This window comes from Meles meles, chromosome X (assembly GCF_922984935.1).
Source record: "Meles meles chromosome X, mMelMel3.1 paternal haplotype, whole genome shotgun sequence".
Lineage (NCBI taxonomy): Eukaryota > Metazoa > Chordata > Mammalia > Carnivora > Mustelidae > Meles > Meles meles.
Window position 1 is genome coordinate 26485309 of NC_060087.1, and position 18806 is coordinate 26504114.

Below are 18806 nucleotides of genomic sequence, written 5' to 3' on the forward strand. Positions count from 1 at the left end.
TCTGCCCTAATCAATTCTGTTTGGTCATCCATGGCTTTCTCCAACCTAGCTATTGCCTGGATAATTGTTAGTCTGAATTCCTTTTCCGACATATTGTCTATGTCGAGAGCCATTAGCTCTGTTGCCGAAGGTCCATCCTCTGTATTTTTCTTCTGTTGGGTATTCCTCCTCCTAGTCATTTTGGTAAGAGATGACTGAACAGATGCAGCTGGATGTATCGATTGTGGTGCAGTCAAGGTGCACCCTGGAACGCTTCTGTGCAATCAGGGTTCCCCACCCAAATGAGAGAGAAAAGAAAAGAGAAAGAAATAGAGAAGAAGAAAGAAAAAAAAAGGAAAAGAAAAAGGAAAAAAAATATATAGAGAGAGATAGACAGGAAAAAAAGGGAAGATAAAAGAGAAGGCTCAGCCCAAATGGGCCCCAAGGTAAGATTTATGAAGTATACAAACAAAAACAGACAAACAAAAAGACTGATAAAAGTATATGACAAGAGAAAAAAAATGTATATATATAAGGAAAAAAAGGTAAGAACCTCATCAGAAAGAACCCCAAGTATAAGATTTATATATTATCAGGACAAACACAAATTCACAGAAACACTGGCAGAAGGAAAAATTGGGAGAGTGGTTATAAATTCTCAGTGTGGGCGAGGAAGTTTATTTTGATTCTTCCTGGATGTATCTTGATGTGTTTCTTAAGGGACTCAACTTTCCTAAGTCACAGGGGGATTAGAAACTGTTTTGCCTATAGGGGTAGCATTGATTGGGGAAAGGGGATTACCTTGAAGTTTAACTCTATATGTATAGTAGAAAATAAAAATTACAAAAGAATAAACTAGATTAAACTAAGTTAAAATTAAAAAAAGAATAAAAAAAAATAGAAAAGCAAAAAAGAAACACGGGTGTATGTATCAAAAAGTTCAGGTTAGAAGGTTATTAAGGAATTTGATGTACTGGACATCTCAGTGTGATGGTAAATCGGTTAAAAAATTATCTGTATGTATTAAAAAAAAAGAACCAGAATATTCGTAAAGAGTTAAATATAAAAGTTGTATTTATGAAGTAGTGGTGGTTGTTCTCTTGTAGTCTTTTTTTTTTTCTTCTTCCTTCCTGGTTGGTCTTCTGGGGGAGGGGCCTGCCACGTGGGTTTTCAGACAACGATGTTGTTCCCTGAGTTATGTCCTCCCACTCCCCTCAAGGGGGTGGGCTCTGAGGAAACTGCTTTTTTCAGGCTTTTGTTCTCTGGGGGGTTTTATGTTCTTTCATCTGTTTTCTCTCGTCTTGACAGCTTTTGATGGTTTTTGGAGGTTTAGAGGAGAGCAAACTGCACCCCGACCTCCCTCTCAGAGAGAAGCCTCAGAATGCTCCGCAGCGCTGCTGGCAGAGTCGGTTCTGAGTCACAGTCCCTGGGGATGCAGGAGCTCCTCGTTGTACCCAATACGGGGGCAGCGGCTGCTGTCTAGGCAGCTCCAGACCGCCAGAGAGGTACCAAGCAGAGATTACACACTGAGATTTTCCTGCTGTCCCGGGCTGGGAATGTCTGTTTTTTTCCGGATGCCAGATTCTATGCTTGTGATCAGTGAGATGTGACTTACTGGCTAGTCTTTGGGAGGACAGTGTTCAGGCATCTACTTTTGGATGCCTTGGTGCAAACTATTTGTCCTCAGTCAAGAAAGCCTTCTTTGAATCTTTTTCAGCCTGACTCTAAACCCTGTAACCTCTCCGTTACCTCGTTAAATCTTCTGAGTGTCTTTCTTTATCATCACACATATTTTTGGGGGAGGATTCTCGACAGACTGTCATCTTACCTATTGAGCCACCTCAGCTGTCACTGCTGGATTTTTGTTTTACAACATGCTGGGTATCCAACTATTGTGGCAATACTTTCTAGCGCTTACTGAATTACATTTTCTAGGTGGAGGTACTATGTTTATCAACCTTTGTTCTTTTTGTCTTAAATTCTTCAAATCCTAATACTCTAGGGGCGCCTGGGTGGCTCAGTGGGTTCAAGCCTCTGCCTTCGGCTCAGGTCATGATTCCAGGGTCCTGGGATCAAGCCCCGCATTGCGCTTTCTGCTTTTCAGGGAGCCTGCTTCCCCCTCTCTCTCTGCCTGCCTCTCTGCCTACTTGTACTCTCTCTCTCTCTGTCAAATACATAAATAAAATCTTTAAAAAAAAACCCCACAAATCCTAATACTCTAATACAGTACCTATCTGCAATAATTAGTAATAATTAACTGAATTAAGTTGTTAGTCAAATAATATGGTGGCCAAGCTAGTTAATTGAGGAATGGGAAAAAAACATAGGATGGGAAATTGCAAAAAGGTAAAAATTGAGATTGATCATTTCCAAACATGAAAAGCATGATCCATCTCTTCAAGGGTGAATTAAGAGATATAAAAATGGCCTTGAAATATCTAGATATGATTGACATTTCAGGTGGCAGAAGGGTCATTGCTGCTGATGGTGAAATTGTAAAAATATTTGGCAAGGAAGGAGATAGTGATAAAAGCCAGCAGTTTGCTGGTGAAGTCATCAATGAGAGGGACTGCATTTTGATTGTTAGTTTTTGACACCACTTGTGAAAAAGCTAATGTCAGGGTTTGGTAACGATTTCTGAAAAGTGATTGCTGTCTAGTGGAGGCAAAAGCATGGTCTGCAATTAGCATGGAAATCTACTCAGTCTTCTAATGAATTAGGAAAGTTAGAAAATAATACTTTCCAGTGAGGAGAGCTGGAGGAAAAAGTCAAATTTCAGTTAAAGCAAATTATTTTTTATAATTGACGATACAAGAAAAGGTATCTTAATAGCATACTGTTACCTTAGGCTTGTTGGAAAAGCCCAGGGATAACTATGAAGATGGGCATCCTGAAGTGAGCAGTTTAATGAAATAATGGTACAAAACCTAATGTGGTTAGGGAGGTGGAGTTTTCCTATGATAAATGAGGTGAAGAAAGCAAAATTACAGGAACAAATTCACAGTGGCATGGAATTAATAATGGCATGGAAAGGAAAGTGAACAATAAACAGGAATTGTGTTGAGAATCTTGGAGGGGTGATCAAACTCAGACTGTAAAGGTTTCAGTTTTGGTGTGGCCAAATTGCTTAGAACTTGGGATAAATTATCTCAAGTAAGTCATGAAAACTGTCATATATGAAGCCTTGTTCTAGGAATAATCAGAAGCATCTATGTTGTGATTAGTATTGCCTCATTCATTAATTTGCTTTTGTAAATGAAGGGCTAATAAATTAAATGGAGGCAGCTATCAATTTTTCTTAAACTATGCATTTTATTTTTTTCAGACAGAATTTATGCTCATACTCAATAAATACTTTTAATTACTGTCTTTTGATTAAACCACAAAAATCTTTATTCAACAAGTAAAAGTAAATTCAAGATTACTATATATAAATGGAGCAACAGGTTGACCCCTAAAACCTGTAAACACTGAAAAATTGGTAAAATGGCAATACACAATACCACTGAAGTATGCAAAATACAAAGTACATAATATACACAAAAGGAAATCTGGCAAGCTCCATTATTTATATTATTCTCTAGACTCTGCGGCACCATGGTGAAATTTTGATTTCTCAAATTTCTAAATGGAAACCTCAGTAACCTAGAAGATAGTTTCTTTCTTTCTTTTTTTTTTTAAGGTGACCCACAAAGTTAAGGGAGGGATTTTCTCTTTCTTTCTTTCTTTCTCAGGTTAGTTCATTTTTTTTAAAAAATTATTTATTTGTTTGACAGAGAGAGAGAGAACAAGCAGGCAGAGTAGGAGGCAGAGGGAGAGGGGAAGCAGGCTCCCTGCTGAGTAAGGAGCCTGACATGGGGCTCGATCCCAGAACCCTGGGATCATGACCTGAGCCAAAGGCAGTTGCTTAACCAACTGAGCCACTCAGTCACCCCTAGAAGATAGTTTCTGAGATTTATAGGAAACTCTTATTTTCCTTTTCTTTCGTTTTAGTCCAGATGGTGAATTCTCCTCTTCCTTGTTTTTCATTCAAGTTGTTCTCATCTTTTTCAAATTTACTACTTTATAATATTTTCTGTTTAGAAATGCTCTAAGAGATTCCTTCTTGGGTTCCACAATTTCACTAAAAGTAAGAATGTCACTTTCCTCCCATTGTACAGATGAAAACAAAGTATTGCATGATGAGTTTACACTGTTGGTTCATATAAATTAATGAGGCCAAAATAAGAAAATAAGCTTTCTATTTTAAGTTATGATGTTACGTATAATCTTTTTACTTCTCTCTTTGATCTCTTCCACATATAAACAGCATCTTCAAACTGAAATCATTCTCTACCTCATATGTAAAATACTTTTTTTTTCAGGCCAACTTTTCACTGACTTTCTCAGTGTTGCTTTCAGTGACATCTTTTCCTATGTGAACATTGTTAGCACGTAAAATGAAATTATTCCTCAGTCTTAATTGTATATAACATGCTATAATTACTCCATCCCAGAATTATAAGATCAAATGCAAATTATAGGCTATGCTCAGAAACTGAAGATTTTTCCCAATTCAAGGACTTGCCATGAATCTGCTTTCCCTTACAATGCAGTAAAATCCCTTTCCCAATAAAATAACATGACTTACCGTGCTTAAACCACAACAGAGCAGAATGTAAGATAGTTCCTTAAGAGAGACATCACTATATTTCTTCTGTTTTTAAAAATTCCATTAAATTGTAATGGATTTTATGTACTTCATTGACAAAGAGAGATCCATTGTTTATCTTTCTCAAGAAGACAAGTGGAAAGAAGGCAACATGGCACATTGATCTAAGAGCCAAGAGATAAAGATGTTTGTTAATTTCCATTCTGGCACTTGCTTTCTTAATAACCATGAGATACCATATAAGCCTCAGTTTCCTCAGCAGCAAAAGAGTGTAACTGGAACAGCACCACTTATTTCAGCACTGTTCAAGGGGTCAAAGGACAAGACTTATTTGACAAATCTTTGAAAATTACAGCGCACTTTGGAGAAGCATCCTATTAATAAAATTACATCTCTGCTCTATTTCAGCTCTCACTATCTGTGACAAAAACAACTGACAAAAGAAATAACAAAGAGAACACTCTCAAACTTGCTTCCAATCTTTCAATTCTTTGCTTGCCTCTTGGTTGCCTTACACGTCATGATCTTTTTCCAAGAGATTTGCCCATTCGATGTCCTGCTCTCTATTGCCATCCATAAATTATTTTGTGGAAGCCTCCCTTTCTGTTACCCTTCCCTACTCAGCCTGGCTCCAGTTCCTGCTGCGGTCTCCTCTATATTTTTCCATACAACTGTGTGAGGTAAATAGGTATTTTCTATATTCCTCAAGATTGAAAGTTCTGAGAGCTGGAAAGTTATCTTATTCGTTGTTATTTTCCCCAGCCCCATCACAGAGTAAAGTTTCCTAAAAATGCACAAATAACTACAACAGACTATGAGTCCATAGAACTTTCTTTATTGCTTTAAATAAATTTAGAAGGTAGATCTTATAAGATGAGTCTCCTCTAATTTTTTCCATAGCATATATTCTTTCTTTTAAAAAGATTTATTCATTTGAGAGAAAGAGAGAAAGAGCATGAGCTGGGAGAGGAGAGAAGGGGCAGAGGGAGAGGGAGAAGTGGACTCCCTGCTCCTTGCTGAGTGGGGAGCCTGAATTAGGACTCTGCATGGGGCTGAACCATCTGAGCCACCCAGGTGCCCTCCATAGCATATATGTTGAAAACTAGAGACTCATTCTTCTTTTGGGGTCAACTATATAGTACTTTATTACTTTATTTATTACTAATTAATAGCTTATTGAGGAATAATTTATATGCAAAAGATACTACACCTAGACATTCACTCTTAAATGCACAACTGAAAAAAAGGACTGACCAAAAAAGGAGTCTTGAGTCCATCACAAATATAATACTTTATATATCACTTACTGAATAAAGTTATCAGAATTTTTTCTTGGGCTGATAAGCCACATTCAGAACTTCATTTTACCTTATGATCTTTGTATAGGGAGTTCAGTACACTCCCTGTAAGTCAATCCATATATTTCTAGAGCACTTTCTTTTTTTTTTTTTTAAGATTTTATTTATTTATTTGACAGAGATCACAAGTAGGCAGAGAGGCAGGCAGAGAGAGGGGGGAAGCAGGCTCCCTGCTGAGCAGAGAGCCCGATGTGGGGCTCCATCCCAGGACCCTGAGATCATGACCTGAGCCGAAGGCAGAGGCTTTAACCCACTGACCCTCCCAGGCACCCCCTCAGAGTACTTTCAAAATGCATTTCATGAGCCTCTATATCCTCTATGAAATTGCTTTGTTGAGTGGGAAATTGTTATCACATCAGTGATTAAAGTTTCTCCAAGAGAACTTAATTTTCTAGGTCCAGATAACAAACACAATCATATTCAAGGGTAAGACCACAAAATTTCTTTTCCTCAATAAAATCCTAGCATCCCTGTGGCCTAGGTTCACTTGGAGGAGATACTGGTGTGGTACATGGAACATCCTGATCTTCACAACCACTTTATCATCTCTCCTATTTCCTGCGCCCTAGTGGTGTTCTTCCTGCCAGGCAGAATCATTCTGAGTCATGTTTCTGTTGTGCTATTTTCTGCGGTGCTCTCAATTATCATGTATACAGCCCTCCCTGCTTTGTTTCCTTGAGTCTGTTTGGAAATACAGAGTCTCCTGGTGTAGGTTTCTTCTTTTTCCTTTTTAAATTTTTATTTATTTATTTATTTATTCATTCATTCAGTCAGTCAGTCAGTCATTCTTTCTTTATTTATTTATTCTACCCTGTGCCAAGTACTTCACCATCTGGACATCTCACACTGTTATCTACCTATCAAACTGAGGTCGCAAAAGCAACATTTCTGTTCTGAGACATTCAGTGTTTTTTAGGAAAAAGTAAGAGGCAAGGCACTTTCTTTTTTCTTTTTTTGTTTTTTAAAGAGAATGGTTATATTCTTTTTAAAAAAATTTTTTAATAAACATATAATGTATTTTTATCCCCAGGGGTAGAGGTCTGTGAATCGCCAGGTTTACACACTTCACAGCACTCACCATAGCACATACCCTCCCCAATGTCCATAACCCCAACACCCTCTCCCTCTCCACCTCCTCCCAGCAATCCTCAGTTGGTTTTGTGAGATTAAGAGTCACTTATGGTTTGTCTCCCTCCCAATCCCATCTTGTTTCATTTATTCTTTTCCTACCCCCCAAACCCTTCACGTTGCATCTCCACTTCCTCATATCAGGGAGATCATATGATAGTTGTCTTTCTCTGATTGACTTATTTCGCTAAGCATATCCCCTCTGGTTCCATCCACATTGTCGCAAATGGCAAGATTTCATTTCTTTTGATGTGCGTAGTATTCCATTGTATATATATACCACATCTTCTTTATCCATTCGTCTGTTGATGGACATCTGGGTTCTTTCCATAGTTTGGCTATTGTGGACATTGCTGCTATAAACATTCGGGTGCACGTGCCCCTTCGGATCACTACGTTTGTATCTTTAGGGTAAATACTCAGTAGTGCAATTGCTGGGTCATAGGGTAGCTCTATTTTCAACTTTTTGAGGAAGCTCCATGCTATTTTCCAGAGTGGTAGCACCAGCTTGCATTCCCACCAACAGTGTAGGAGGGTTCCCTTTCTCCACATCCTCACCAGCATCTGTCATTTCCTTGTTAATTTTAGCCATTCTGACTGGTGTGAGGTGATATCTCATTATGGTTTTGATTTGTATTTCTCTGATGCCGAGTGATGTGGAGCACTTTTTCATGTGTCTGTTGGCCATCTGGATGTCTTCTTTTCAGAAATGTCTGTTCATGTCCTCTGTCCATTTCTTGATTGGATTATTTGTTCTTTGGGTGTTGAGTTTGCTAAGCTCTTTATAGATTTTGGATACTAGCCCTTTATCTGTTATGTCGTTTGCAAATATCTTCTCCCAGAGAATGATTATATTCTTTTTTTTTCTTTATTAATTAATTTATTTTTATTTGCTTATTTACAGCATAACAGTGTTCATTGTTTTGGCATCACACCCAGTGCTCCATGCAGTACGTGCCCTCCCTATTACCCACCACCTGGTTCCTCAACCTCCCACCCCACCCCCCACCCCCCTGCCACCCCTTCATAACCCTCTGGTTGTTTTTCAGAGTCCATAGTCTCTCATGGTTCATCTCCCCTTCCAGTTTCCCTCAACTCCCTCTCCTCTCCATCTCCCCATGTCCTCCATGTTATTTGTTATGCTCCACAAATAAGTGAGACCATATGATACTTGACTCTCTCTGCTTGACTTATTTCGCTCAGCATAATTTCTTCCAGTCCTGTCCATGTTGCTACAAAAGTTGGGTATTCGTCCTTTCTGATGGAGGCATAATACTCCATTGTGTATATGGACCACATCTTCCTTATCCATTCATCCGTTGAAGGGCATCTTGGTTCTTTCCACAGTTTGGCGACCGTAGCCATTGCTGCAATAAACATTGGGGTACAAATGGCCCTTCTTTTCACTACATCTGTATCTTTGGGGTAAATACCCAGCAGTGCAATTGCAGGGTCATAGGGAAGCTCTATTTTTAATTTCTTCAGGAATCTCCACACTGTTCTCCAAAGTGGCTGCACTAACTTGCATTCCCACCAACAGTGTAAGAGGGTTCCCCTTTCTCCACATCCTCTCCAGCACACGTTGTTTCCTGTCTTGCTAATTTTGGCCATTCTAACTGGTGTTAGGTGGTATCTCAATGTTGTTTTAATTTGAATCTCCCTGATGGCTAGTGATGATGAACATTTTTTCATGTGTCTGATAGCCATTTGTATGTCTTCGTTGGAGAAGTGTCTGTTCGTATCTTCAGCCCATTTTTTGATATGATTATCTGTTTTGTGTGTGTTGAGTTTGAGAAGTTCTTTGTAGATCCTGGATATCAACCTTTTGTCTGTACTGTCATTTACAAATATCTTCTCCCATTCCGTGGGTTGCCTCTTTGTTTTGTTGACTGTTTCCTTTGCTGTGCAGAAGCTTTTGATCTTGATGAAGTCCCAAAAGTTCATTTTTGCTTTTGTTTCCTTGGCCTTTGGAGACATATCTTGAAAGAAGTTGCTGTGGCTGATATCGAAGAGGTTACTGCCTATGTTCTCCTCTAGGATTCTGATAGATTCCTGTCTCACGTTGAGGTCTTTTATCCATTTCGAGTTTATCTTTGTGAACGGTGTAAGAGAATGGTCGAGTTTCATTCTTCTACATATCACTGTCCAGTTTTCCCAGCACCATTTATTGAAGAGACTGTCTTTTTTCCATTGAATATTTTTTCCTGTTTTGTCAAAGATTATTTGACCATAGAGTTGAGGGTCCATATCTGGGCTCTCCACTCTGTTCCACTGGTCTATGTGTCTGTTTTTATGCCAGTACCACGCTGTCTTGGTGATCACAGCTTTGTAGTAAAGCTTGAAATTGGGTAACGTGATGCCGCCAGTTTTGTTTTTGTTTTTCAACATTTCCTTAGCAATTCGGGGTCTCTTCTGATTCCATACAAATTTTAGGATTATTTGCTCCAGCTCTTTGAAAAATACTGGTGGAATTTTGATCGGAATGGCATTAAAAGTATAGATTGCTCTAGGCAGTATAGACATTTTAACAATGTTTATTCTTCCAATCCAAGAGCATGGAACAGTCTTCCATCTTTTTGTGTCTTCTTCAATTTCTTTCATGAGTGTTCTGTAGTTCCTCGAGTACAGGTCCTTTACTTCTTTGGTTAGGTTTATGCCCAGGTATCTTATGGTTCTTGGTGCTATAGTAAATGGAATCGATTCTCTAAATTCCCTTTCTGTATTTTCATTGTTAGTGTATAAGAAAGCCACTGATTTCTGTACATTGACTTTGTATCCTGCCACGTTACTGAATTGCTGTATGAGTTCTAGTAGTTTGGGGGTGGAGTCTTTGGGGTTTTCCATATAAAGAATCATGTCATCTGCGAAGAGAGAGAGTTTGACTTCTTCCTTGCCAATTTGGATACCTATTATTTCTCTTTGTTGTCTGATTGCCGTTGCTAGAACTTCTAATACTATGTTGAACAAGAGTGGCGAGAGTGGGCATCCTTGTCGTGTTCCTGATCTCAACGGGAAGGCTGCAAGCTTTTTCCCATTGAGGATGATATTTGCTGTGGGTCTTTCATAGATAGATTTTATGAAGTTCAGGAATGTTCCCTCTATCCCTATACTTTGAAGCGTTTTCATCAGGAACGGATGCTGGATTTTGTCAAATGCTTTTTCTGCATCAATTGAGAGGACCATGTGGTTCTTCTCTCTTCTCTTATTGATGTGTTCTATCACACTGATTGATTTGCGAATGTTGAACCAACCTTGCAACCCAGGGATGAATCCCACCTGGTCATGGTGGATAATCTTTTTAATGTGCTGCTGGATCCTGTTTGCTAGGATCTTGTTGAGAATCTTTGCATCCATATTCATCAGTGATATTGGTCTGAAATTCTCCTTTTTGGTAGGGTCTTTGCCTGGTTTGGGGATCAGGGTAATGCTGGCTTCATAAAAAGAGTCTGGAAGTTTTCCTTCTGCTTCAATTTTTTGGAACAGCTTCAGGAGAATTGGTGTTATTTCTTCTTTGAAAGTTTGGTAGAATTCCCCAGGGAATCCGTCAGGTCCTGGGCTCTTGTTTTTTGGGAGGTTTTTGATCACTGCTTCAATCTCATTACTAGATATCAGTCTATTCAGGTTGTCAATTTCTTCCTGGTTCAATTTTGGGAGTTTGTAGCTTTCCAGGAATGCATCCATTTCATCTAGGTTGCTTAGCTTATTGGCATATAACTGTTGGTAATAATTTCTGATGATTGTTTCTATTTCCTTGGTGTTAGTTGTGATCTCTCCCTTTTCATTCATAATTTTATTAATTTGGGCTTTCTCTCTTTTCTTTTGGATTAGTGTGGCCAATGGTTTATCGATCTTATTAATTCTTCCAAAAAAACAGCTTCTAGTTTCATTGATACGTTCTACTGTATCTCTCATTTCTACCTCATTGATCTCTGCTCTAATCTTGATTATTTCCCTTCTTGCATGTGGAGTTGGTTTGATTTGTTGTTGATTCTCCAGTTCTTTAAGGTGTAGAGACAGCTGGTGTATTCTGGATTTTTCAATGTTTTTGAGGGAGGCTTGGATGGCTATGTATTTCCCCCTTAGAACCACCTTTGCTGTATCCCATAGGTTTTGGACCGAGGTGTCTTCATTCTCATTGGTTTCCATGAATTGTTTAAGTTCGTCTTTGATCTCCTGGTTGATCCAAGCATTCTTAAGCAAGGTGGTCTTTAGCTTCCAGGTGTTTGAGTTCCTTCTGAACTTTTCCTTGTGATTGAGTTCCAGTTTCAAAGCATTGTGATTGGAGAATATGCAGGGAATAATGTCAGTCTTTTGGTATCGGTTGAGTCCTGCTTTGTGACCCAGTATGTGGTCTATTCTGGAGAAGGTTCCATGTGCACTTGAGAAGAATGAGTATTCTGTTGTTTTAGGGTGGAATGTTCTGTATATGTCTATGAGGTCCATCTGGTCCAATGTTTCATTCAATGCTCTTATTTCTTTATTAATTTTCTGCTTCGATGATCTGTCTATTTCTGAGAGAGGCGTATTAAGATCTCCTACTATTATTGTATTCATATCAATATGGCTCTTTATCTTGATTAATAGTTTTCTTACGTAATTGGGTGCTCCCATATTGGGGGCATAGATATTCACAATTGTTAGATCGTCTTGATGGATAGTCCCTTTAAGAATTATGTAGTGTCCTTCTGTATCTCTGACTACAGTCTTTAGTTTAAAATCTAATTTATCTGATATGAGAATTGCTACTCCGGCCTTCTTTTGAGGCCCATTGGCATGAAAGATGCTTCTCCATCCCTTCACTTTCAGTCTGGGTGTATCCTTAGGTTCAAAATGGGTCTCTTGTAGACAACATATGGATGGGTCCTGTCGTTTTATCCAATCTGCAACCCTGTGTCATTTAATGGGCGCATTTAGGCCATTCACATTGAGAGTGATTATTGAGAGATAGGTTTTTATTGACATCGTGTTGCCTTTGAAGTCTTTCTGTCTATAGATTGTTTCTATATTTCTGTTCAATGATATTCTTAGGATTTTTTCTCTTTTATAGGACCCCCCCTTAATATTTCCTGCAGTGTCGGCTTGGTGGTTGCATAGTCTTTTAAGCCTTGCTGGTCTTGGAAACTCTTTATCTCTCCATCCATTTTAAATGTCAGTCTTGCTGGATAGAGTATTCTTGGTTGCATGTTCTTCTCATTTAGTACTCTGAATATATTTTGCCAGCCCTTCCTGGCTTTCCAAGTCTCTGTGGAAAGGTCTGACGTTATTCTAATGGGCTTTCCTCTGTATGTAAGAAGCTTCTTTGTCCTAGCTGCTTTTAAGAGGGTCTCTCTTGAAACATAATTCCCCATTTTAACTATAAGGTGCCGTGAGGACTTTCGAGAATCTAAAATCTTGGGAGGAGATCTTTCTGCCTCTAGTACATGAACATTGTTTCCATTCGTGAGATTGGGAAAATTTTCATAGACAACTTCTTCCACTATATCTTCTAGACTTCTTTCTTTTTCTTCCCCTTCAGGGATTCCAATAATTCTGACGTTGGAACGTTTCATGGCATCGTTTATTTCCCTGATTCTGTTTTCGTGGCTTCTGAGCTGTTTGTTCCAGGCTTCCTCCTGATCTTTTCTCTCTATCTGTTTGTCCTCCAGATCACTAATTCTATCTTCTGTCTCAGTTACCCTAGCTTTTAGAGAATTTAGATTGGACTGGAACTCATTGAGAGCATTTTGAACATCATCCCTGGTGGCTTTCAGTTCTGCCCTAACATTGTGAACATCATCCCTGGTGGCTTTCAGTTCTGCCCTAATCAATTCTGTTTGGTCATCCATGGCTTTCTCCAACCTAGCTATTGCCTGGATAATTGTTAGTCTGAATTCCTTTTCTGACATATTGTCTATGTCGATAGCCATTAGTTCTGTTGCAGAAGGCCCATCCTCTGGGCAAGGCACTTTCTTAGTCCTGACCATTTGAATTTCGAATCAGCATCTTTCTCCAGAAACTGAATAGTTCTCCATTTAATGATTTTTTTATTATAATTTTTTAAAGATTTTATTTATTTATTTGACACACAGAGATCACAAGTACACAGAGAGGCAGGCAGAGAGAGGGGTTTAAGCAGGCTCCCTGCGGAGCAGAGAGAGTGATGCAGGGCTCGATCCCAGGACCCCAGGATCATGACCTGAGCCAAAGGCAGAGGCTTAACCCACTGAGCCATGCAGGCGCCCCATTTACTGATTTTTGTAAGCATTGTGCAGTTAACTATTTTATGGCATCAAGGCAGGAAGATTTACCATGTACTATAAGACCGGCTATCTATGCACTGGCTAGCTTCCCTTCATGATGGTTACATGTGTTCCTCGGCATTGTGTGAAAGTGAAAATATTAATTGTTCACTTCTGTGAACTTCCATTTTTGTCAAATTCATCTATATAATTAAGTTTCTACCTACTCAATTACCTCTATGACTCCACAAGAAATCAGGAATATGTTTCTCCAGTCTTTTAATAAAGCCATAATATAATTGTGGTATTATTAGATGTTAAAGGAATTTGAGAATCTGGAAATGTAAACTCTCTACACAGACAGTCAAATCAGTTGTCACATACATACACTTTTTTTGACTGAAAATGATTAAGTCAAGTATATTTTTGTACTCCTCCTTTCTAGTGCCCTTGCTCTCAATATAATCTATGTGTGCGCAAATGCGCAAACACGCGCTTTGTTGCTTTCATTCCTCAGTGCCCACGGACTACATGCTCCTGCTGTTTCAAATCCTTCTGTATGCACAGCAGATGAAAACTGCACTGAGACTGCTAACATTATAAATCCCCAAAGTGTTGAGTGAAATGTATGTGGGTTTAGGTCTTGACAGGAATAGAAATTCAACAATGTCACTCAGTGATACGAGATTGTCTTTACAAGTATTACCTGCAAGGCCAAACCATCCTGTCATCAAATTTACACTTAATATGTGAAATTCATCAGGGTGATTATCAGTTGGTTATCATGGTTTTTGAAAGGCAGACACAGGTCTACACAGCGTGGGATCTATGGGATGGTTCTCACTCAACATTTCAGAAGACATACTTAATTCTTCAGTGTGTCCCATTTCCTATGACCCATTGTACTCTGCTATGATGAGGCAGCGCAATTGTTCTGCCTTATCGACTATACTTCCTACGCTCTCATCACCTGGAGTAGGAGACAGAAAAAGGAAGCACTAACATAATTTTTTCTTATCCAATACATGCCCTGTCTCCAGAGAACCCTAAGACTTTAAGGTATAAGGGATATCTAAAGATTAGAAAACCTGTATCCTTACCCTTGTTTGATGCTGGAATCTGCTCTGACAATTTTAACTAATCAGCTAATTTATTCACCAAGGGTTTCAGCCAAACGGGATTCATGAGATTCATTCCTTTATTCATTTGTTCTTTGAATATTTATTTCGTACTTTGCTCTGAAGTTCTCAATCAAGAAATAGCAAAAATCCCAGGTCTCATAAATCTCATAAATTTTACATTCTAATAGGAAAAGAAAGACCAAAAAAAAAAGTAATTAGCATGAAGCTGTTATATCAGGTATCATGAAAAGCCATAGATGAAACAAAGGGAGAAATAGGGAATAGAATTGCTAAAGAGAATGCTGGAGCTCGATTTCAAATCAGATGATTAGGAAATACCTCACTGGAGAAGTGTCTGGGGATAGGAGCCTCGGAAAGTGAGCATGAGTGTTATCCGTAGAAGAGCTTCCTAGGCAAAGCCAAAACCCAAACTCAAACACTTAATGGATATAAAAGCTCTTAGGTGTGTATTGCCTCGTGTGTTTGGAAAGCAAACTCTAGTGTGGCTAACACACAAGAAATAAGGGAGATACTAATAGGACATGTGGTCGGAGAGGTAAGATGATTAGAGGAGAGTGATATACAGATCTCCTGAGACAATGTAGGCTACTGTAATGATTTTTGCTTTGTCTCTGACTAGTAGGGCAAGTCATTAATGGGTTTTGGAGGATGGAGTGGCATAATATGATTGACATTCTAAAAGACTGTATGTCTATATATTAATATATTGGTGTCATATAAATATAGATATGGATAATTTGCCCCAGTTGCAGTGTGAAGAATAGATAATTGGGTCAAAATCAGAATCAGGGAACAAATTAGGAGGCCATTACAATTATCTAGACTAGAAGTACAGATGGCTTGGATCATGTCACTGTGGTGGATGTAGTAAGCTATTAAATTTTAAATATATTTTGAAAGTAGAGCTGATAGGATTTGATGCCAAAGTGAATGTTGGCTATAAAAGAAGAATAATTAAGGATGACACCAAGATTTTTAACTTAGGTAGCTGAAGAACAATGTAGCTATAATCAAGATGGAGAAGATGTCAAGGGAAGCAGGCTTTGGGAGACAGGACAAGTCTGCTCTGGAAATGTTGAGTTCAAGGTGTCTTTGACTACTTGGGTAAATATATTAGGTGGTATTGTACAGGTCCAGAATTCAGGGATTTAGGGGAGAAATCCAGGCTGGAGAATACTTTTTTTTATTTTATTATTTTTTTATAGATTTTATTTACTCATCAGACAAATCACAAGTAGGCAGAGAGGCAGGCAGAGAGAGAGAGAGAGAAGAGGAAGCAGGCTCCCCGCTGAGCAGAGAGCCTGATGTGGGACTCGATCCCAGGACCCTGGGACCATGACCTGAGCTGAAGGCAGAGGCCTTAACCCACTGAGCCACCCAGATGCCCCTGGAGAATACTTTTAGAGCTCATTCATATTTAGATAATATTTAAAGCTATGATTATCAAGGAGTGGATTTAAATAAGGGAGAAATATCCAAATATTTTGTTTAAAGGTTCTGTGATGTTAGGATAATGGAAAGCTAAAAGGAATAACCACTGATACAGAAGGGAGAACACTGGGAGGGGGAAGTACCCTGGAACACCACTGAAGAAGTATTTTTAGGAAACGGCGATGTCAAAAACTACTATAGTATTGTGTCAATTCTCTCAATTAAAAAAAAGTGAGAGTGATTAATATATAAAATTCTGCTGATAAGTAAAGGATGGCCAAAATGGAGGACTCCTGCATTTAGCAACGTGAAGTTTCTAGGTAATTTTGATAGAAGTAGTTGTGGCATGAAAGTCTCATTGGCATATTGTTGAAAACAGGCTGCAGAGAGTAAGTATAAGCAATTACTTCGAGAAGATTGTTAAATAGAGCAGGGAAAGAGTGATGCTTAGGGAGAAATGGGGCCTGTGTGTGTGTGTTTCAAGATAGCACATATCACAAGCAGATTTTATTCTCTAGGAATGGTACCATATAAGAATCAACTCATTACATCTTTGACCTGACTTTCACACTTTATTTTAATCATCCACTAACCTCTCTCACCACCATCTCTGTTAAAATCTTCTTGAATTAGTGACCTTACTGAGTTATTTTTAACTCATATTGCCAAACCATTAATTAAGGTTTGGGTTCCAAACTCCACTTTCATTGGAGTACGGGAACATCTTAACGTGAATACAAACGACTTTCTCAACAGGAAATGCAGAGATCTAAACTCTGTTTTTCTACCTCTCAAAAAATAAACACTATAGGTAGCACAAGACAGGGATGTCCCTGTTTTAGTCAATAGATTTGCTTCCTTGTTACCGGTAGGTCAGACTTTTGGGGACATATTGGGAGTGTTGCAGTTGGGGTTCCTATGACTAAAAATGTGAATCCATAATTATTTTAAACAAGCAATTTGTAATTCTCTATGTATTATGCCATAGAAGAAATGTTTGTGAGATAATACCTTCTTACACTGAAGATTAGGATACACCAAGAGGTTTTCTAAAATATGGAAGGGAGGGGTTCCTGGGTGGCTCAGTCGGTTAAGCGTCTACCTTTGACTTAGGTTGTGATGCTGGGGTCCTGGGATCAAGCCCTGCATCAGGCTACCTGCTCAGCAGAAAGCCTCCTTCTCTCTCTCTCACTCCCCCTGCTTATGTTCCCTCTCTGACTGTGTCTCTGTCAAATTATTTTTTTAAAATTACAGAAGGGACTTGACACTATCTATAGTTTTTTTGGTCAATTATTGTCACAAACAAAGCTACATGACAAACAAACCACTTACAAACCTATGTCCATGAGGTGGAGAAATGCTGTACACTCTTAGTAGACAGCACTGCAAAGTCACTTGGCAGACAAAAATGGAAAGGTGTGAAAAATAACACAATTCAGGGGTGCCTGAGTGGCTCAGTGGATTAAAGCCTCTGCCTTCCGCTCAGGTCATGATCTCAGGGTCCTGGGATCAAGCCCCGCATCGGGCTCTCTGCTCCACAGGGAGCCTGCTTCCTCCTCTCTCTCAGCCTGCCTCTCTGCCTACTTGTGAGCTCTCTCTGTCAAATAAATAAAGTCTTTTAAAAAAAAAACGCAATTCATTTTTTACTGTGCTGTTGCAATTTGCTGTGTTTTTCTAACTGGCTCAGGATATATCCGAAGTAGTGAATATTAAAGAGAAGAATGATGGTATGAGAAGTAAACTAATATAATTCTAAGTATTAAATACAGAATAATGTTGTGATTGTGAAAAGTTCTGAAAACAGAGTTCATTATCTCAGCCCCTTCACTCAATTAACTGTGTATCTGTAGACAAATATATCATTTTTTTCATTGAATATATGATAAAGTTGTATATAGTTATATACACTATTTTGGTGTGCTTCTCCTAGTGAACTGAAAACTCCTCGAAGACCTAAACCATATTCATTTTGATCACCAGAGTATCACTAGCCCTTAGCACATAATAGTAGTCAGTAAGCACACACTGAAGAAAAAAGGGAAGAAGGGAAATGTTGAGTAAGCAGGAGCCAAATGAAAGGAAGAGAGAGGAGAATGATAGGCAGAGGGGAAAGGAGAGTAGTGGGCTCTGAGGTGAGAAGGAATGTGGTAACCAGACCTGGAAGCAGTCTGTCCAATCCAGTATGATTGGCTGACAGGAAAAGGGCAAAAAAGATTTAGAAATAATCCATACTATGAGGGCACAAGGTTGCAAAGGTCATTTTCTATAGTTTTCATGGCAGTGAGATTTTACTAATATGTTCTATAACAGAAAGTTATGTGATGAGATTTCTCTTAAAAAAAAATAGTACTCTGTTCTTTCCCACAGAAGTTCTTGGAAGACATGGTGCTGAACATATGCTCACCCAGTTGTACCCACATTTCTCTGTCACTTCTCCTGAGCCAACCACCTCAAGGAGCGGGGCAGGCGTGGAGCTCGGAGCACGTTCCAGTGAAGAGTTGGTGCTGATCTTTCTCTCCACTCAGAGCCTGGAGAGTGCTGTTCTAGAGAACTTGACTGGCCCTCTGGAAGATAAGGAATTAACAGTTGCCTGGGCTGGGTCCTGCTGCTGCTTCTGAGTTTGGGGGAGCTCTGAGATTCCCCTGATGCTCCCATTGCCCAGCCAGGACTCAGGGAAGGTCTTTGTCTTCCTTGTAGAAAACAAAGCACGTCACATCCCACCAACACACACTACAGAACTGAAAAATGTCTTCCAGAATAACAAGTTCAAGTCCATAAATGGGAAAAAAAAGCTCTTGTCTCATAAAATCAAGTAGAAGTAGTATCTTAAAGTATCAAGAATGATATAAAACACATGAAGGAAAATATGAGACTTGGAGAAAAAGATCTGAAAACCAAA